Source organism: Macaca fascicularis, chromosome 14 (assembly GCF_037993035.2).
Source record: "Macaca fascicularis isolate 582-1 chromosome 14, T2T-MFA8v1.1".
Taxonomy (NCBI): domain Eukaryota; kingdom Metazoa; phylum Chordata; class Mammalia; order Primates; family Cercopithecidae; genus Macaca; species Macaca fascicularis.
Window position 1 is genome coordinate 68,021,467 of NC_088388.1, and position 5,808 is coordinate 68,027,274.

Genomic DNA, 5,808 nt, shown 5'->3' on the forward strand with positions numbered 1-5,808 from the left:
AAGTTTAAAGAAGCGTTCTCAGAAACTGCATTTTGATGTGTGAATTCAACTCACAGAGTTACAGTGTTCTTTTCATTCATCAGTTTGCTAACACTCTTTTATTGAAATCTACAATATGATATTTCTTAGCGTCATGAAGCATACTGTGACAAAGGAAATACCCTCGGATAAAAACTAGACAAAAGCTTTCTGAGAAACTGCTTTGTGATGTGTGATTTCATCTCACAGGTTTTCACGTTTCTCTCCATGAAGCAGTTTCTTAACACAGTTTTTGTGGAATCTGCATAGTGATATTTTCGAGCACATTGAGGCCTGTGGTGAAAAAGGAAACATCCTCACATGAAAACTGGAAGGAAAGTTTCTGAGAAACTGCTATCTGATGTGTGAATTCATCTCACAGAGATACACTTTTCTTTCATGGAGCATTGTGTTACCACTCTTTGTGTTGAGTCTGGGAAGGGATATTTGCATTCGCTATGAAGGCTATTCAAGCAAAGGAAACATTCTGCGCTAAAAAAAAAAAAAAGTGAAATAAGCTTTCTGCGAAACTTCTCTGTGATGTATGAATTCATTTCACAGACTTAAACCACTCTTTGATGGAGGTGTTTGCTAGCACTGTTTTTGTGGAATCTCAGAAGCGATATCTCGAATACTTTTGAATTCCCTGGTAAAAAATGAAATATCCTCAGATAAAAACTGCACAGAGGCCTTCCGAGAAACTGTTTTGTTGTGGGAGAATTCAGCTCACAGAGTGACATCATTGTTTTCAGTGAGAAGCTTGCTAAGATTGTTTTCGCAGAATGTGCAATGAGACACACGGGGGCGCTTTGAGACCACAAATAGCCTCAACTGAAAAAAGAAAGAAGCTTTCTGAGAAACTGTTTGTGATGTGTGAATTCAACTCACTGAATTACCCCTGTATTTCATGGAGCCGTTTGCTATCCCTGATTCTGTGGAATCTGAGAACGGATATTTTGAATCGCTTTGAAGAGTATACGGCCAAAGGAACTATCCTAGGGTAAAAAGCAGAATGAAGCTTTCTGAGAAACTGCCTTGTGATGTGTGAATTCATCTCACACAGTTACACATGTATTTCGTGGAGCCGTTTGCTAGCCGTGTTTTTGTGGAATCTCCGAAGTGATATTTTGAATCACTATGAAGACTCCTCAGACAGAGGAAATATCCTCAGAGAAAAACCAGAAAGAAGTTTCTGAGAAACTACTTTGTGATGTGTGAATTCATCTCACAGAGTGACACCTTTCTCTTCATGAAGCAGTTTGCTAACACTGTTTCCGTGGAATGTGTATAGTGATATTTGGGAGCCCATTGAGGCCTATGATGAAACAGGAAATATCCTTAGGTGAAAACTAGAAGGAAGCTTTCTGAGAAACTGCTTTATGATGTGTGAGTTCATTTTAGAGAGTTATACTTTGACATCATGGAGCAGTCTATTACCACTGTCTTTGGGGAATGTGAGAATGGATATATTGGATTGCATTGAGGCCTATGCTGAGAAAGGAAATATTCTCAATTAAAAACTTGAAAGAGTCTTTCTGAGAAATGTCTTTGTGATTTGTGAATTCTTGTCAGAGAGTTACACCTCAGTCTTCATGGAGCAGTTTGCTAACACTGTTTTCGTGGAGACTGCAACATGCTATTTGGGACCGCACCGAGGCCTGTGGTGAAAAAGGAAATATCCTCACATGAAAAATGGAAAGAAGACTTCTGAGAAATTGCATTGTGATCTGTGAATGCTACTCACAGACTTTACTGTTCTTTTCATTGATCAGTTTGCCAACACTATTTTCTTGAAATCTGCAATGAGATATTTTTTAGCGCCATGAAGCTTACGGTGACAAAGGAAATATCTTCCGATAAAAACGAGAAAAAAGCTTTCTGAGAAACTGCTTTGTAATGTTTGTATTCATCTCACAGAGTCACACATGTGTTTCGAGGAGCAGTTTACCAGCACTCTTTTTGTGGAATCTGAGAAGTGATATTTTGGATCGCTATGAAGACTCCTCTTACGAAGGAAATATCCTCAGATGAAAGCTGGAAAGAAGTGCTCTGAGAAACTTCTTTGTGATGCGTGACTTCATCTCACAGAGTTACACCTTTCTCTTCATGAAGCAGTTTGCTAATACTGTTTTCCTGGAATCTGAAAAGTGATATTTGGAATCACAATGAGGGATATGATGAAAAAGCATATAACCTCAGATGAAAAGTTTAAAGAATCGTTCTGAGACACTGCATTGTGATATGAGAATGCAACTCACATAGTTTCAGCGTCCTTTTCTTTGATCAGTTTGCTACCACTATTTCCTTGAAATCTACAATGGGATATTTCTTAGCGCCATGAAGCTTTCGGTGACAAAGGAAATATCCTCCCATAAAAACTAGACAGAAGCTTTCTGAGAAACTATTTGTGATGTGTAAATTCATCTCACAGGTTTACATGTTTCTCTCCATGAAGCAGTTTTGTGACACAGTTTTTGTGGAATCTGCAGAGTGATATTTGGGAGTGCTTTGAGGCCGGTGGTGAAAAAGAAAATATCCTCAGATGAAAACCCGGGAAAGAAGGTTTCTGAGAAACTGTTTTCTGTTGTGTGAATTCATCACACAGAGATACACTTGTATTTCGTGGAGCCGTTTTCTAGCCCTACTTTTGTGGAATCTGAGAAGTGATGTTTTGGATCGCTATGAAGACTCCTCAGACAGAGAAAATATCCTCAGAGAAAAACAAGAAAGAAGCTTTCTGAGAAACTGCTTTGTGATGTGTGAATTCATCTCACAGAGCAACACCTTTCTCTTCATGAAGCCGTTTGCTAACTCTGTTTTTGTGGAATCTGCAAAGTGATGTTTGGAAGCGCATTGAGTCCTATGGTGAGACATGAAATATCCTTAGATGAGAACTGGAAAAAGCTTTCTGAGAAACCTCTTTATGATGTGTGAGTTCATTTTAAAGAATTTTACTTTAACATCATGGAGCAGTCAATTAACACTGTCTTTGGGGAATGTGAGAAGGGATATAATGGATCGCATAGAGGCATACGCTGAGCAAGGAAATATTCTCAATTAAAAACGTGAAAGAATGTTTCCGAGAATCTTCTTTTGGATATGTTAATTCATTTGAGAGAGTTATACCTTAGTGTTCATAGATCAGTTTCTAACACTGTTATCGTGGAAAGTGCAACTTGATATTTGGGAGTGCATTGAGGCCTGTGGTGAAAAAGGAAATATCCTCAGACGAAAACTGGAAAGAAACGTTCTGAGAAACTACATCGTGATGTGTGAATGCACCTCACAGACTTACAGTGTTCTTTTCATTGATCAGTTTGCCAACACTGTTTTCTTGAAATCTGCAATGGGATATTTCTTAGTGCCATGAAGCTTATGGTGACAAAGGAAGTATCTTCCGATAAAAATGAGAAAGAAGCTTTCTGAGAAAATCTTTTGTGATGTGTGAATTCATGTCACAGTTTTACACGTTTCTCTCCATGAAGCAGTTTCCTAACACTGTTTTCCTGGAATCTGGAAAGTGATATTTGTGAGCTCATTGATGCCTGTGGTGAAAAACGAAATATCCTTAGGTGAAAATGAGAAAACAGTTTTCTGAGAAACTGCTATCTGACATTGAAATTTATCTCACAGAGATACACTTTCCTTTCATGGAGCATTCTGTTACCACTCTTTTTGTTGAGTCTGGGAAGGGATATTTGGGTTCGCTCTGAAGACTATACGGACAAAGGAAATATCCGCAATTAAAAAAGGGAAAAAAACTTTCTGCGAAACTTATCTGTGATTTCTGAATTATTTTCCACAATGTTAAACTACTCTTTGATGGAGGAGTTTCATAGCGCTGTTTTTGTGAAATCTCAGAAGTGATATCTTGAATGTTGTTGAATCTCATGGTGAAAAATGAAATATCTTCAGATAAAAATTGCAGAGAGGCCTTCGTTGTGGATGAATTCAGTTCACAGATTGACATCATTGAGTGTTTTCGCAGAATGTGCAATGAGACACATGGGGGCGCTTCGAGACCACAAATAGCCTCAGCTGAAAAAAGCAAGAAGCTTTCTGAGAAACTGTTTGTGATGTGTGAATTAAACTCACTGAATTACACCTGTATTTCATGGAGCCGTTTGCTAGCCCTGTTTTTGTGGAGTCTCAGAAGTGCTATTTTTGATCTCTATGAAGACTCCTCAGACAGAGGAAATATCCTCAGAGAAAAACCAGAAAGAAGCTTTCTGAGAAACTGCTTTGTGATGGGTGAATTCATCTCACAGAGTGACACCTTTCTCTTCTTGAAGCAGTTTGCTTACACTGTTTTCCTGGAATGTGCATAGTGATATTTGGGAGCCCATTGAGACCTATGGTGAAACAGGAAATATCTTTAGGTGAAAACTAGAAGGAAGCTTTCTGGGAAACTGCTTTATGATGTGTGAGTTCATTTTAGAGAGTTATACTTTCACATCATGGAGCAGTCTATTACCACTGTCTTTGGGGAATGTGAGAAGGGATATATTGGATTGTATTGAGGCCTACCCTGAGAAAAGAAATATTCTCAATTAAAAACTTGAAAGAAGCTTTCTGAGAAACTTCTTTGTGATGTGTTAATTCATCTCAGAGAGTTACACCTTAATCTTCATGGAGCAGTTTCCTTGCAATCTTTTCGTGGAAACTGCAACATGACATTTGGGAGCGCATTGAGGCCTGTGTTGAAAAAGGATATATCCTCAAATGAAAACTGGAAAGAAGCGTTCTGAGAAACTGCACTGTGATGTGTGAATGCAACTCACAGACTTCCACTGTTCTTTTCATTGATCAGTTTGCCAACACTTTTTTCGTGAAATCTGCAAAGGAATGTTTCGCAGTGCCATTAAGCTTACGGTGTCAAAGGGAATATCCTCTGGTAAAACTAGAAAGAAGCTTTCTGAGAAACTGCTTTGTGGTGTGTGTATTCATCTCGCAGAATTACACCATTCCCTCCATGAAGAGTTTGCTAACAAAGTTTTCATGGCATCGGCCACGTTGTTTTTGGAATTGCATTGAGTCTGATAGTGAAAAAGGAAATACCTCAGATAAAAACAGAAAGAAGCTTTCTGAGAAACTACCTTGTGACGTGTGAATTCATCTCACAGACATACACTTTTCTCTTCATTGAGCCGTTGGCTAACAAGGTTTTCCTGGAATCCGTAAAGTGATATTTGGTAACGCTTGAGGCTTATGGTGAAAAAAGAAATATCCTCAGATAAAAACTTGAAAGAAGTTTTCTGAGAAAATGCTTTATGATGTGTGAATTCATCTCACAGAGTTAAAATTTTACTTCATGGAGCAGTCTGTTACCACCGTCTTTGGGAATTCTTAGAAGGGATATTATGGATTGCATTGAAGCCTACGCTGATAAAGGAAATATCCTCAAGTAAAAACGAGAAGGAATCTTTCGGAGAAACTTCTTTGTGACATGTGAATTCATTTCACAGAGTTACTCATTTCTCTTCATGAAGTAGTTTGCTAACACTGTTTTAGTGGAATCTGCAAAGTAATATTTGGGAACACATTGAGGCCTATGGTTAAAAAGGAAATATTCTCTCATAAAAATGAGACAGAAGTTTTCTGAGAAACTTCTTTGTGACGTGTGAATTCATCTCACAGAGTTACACCTTTCTCTCAATGAAGAAGTTGGCTAACACAGTTTTTGTGGAATCAGCAAAGTGATATTTGGGAACGCTTTGAGTCCTATGGTGAAAAAGGAAATATCCTCAGATAAAAACCAAAAAGAAGCTTTCTGAGAAACTGCTTTTTATG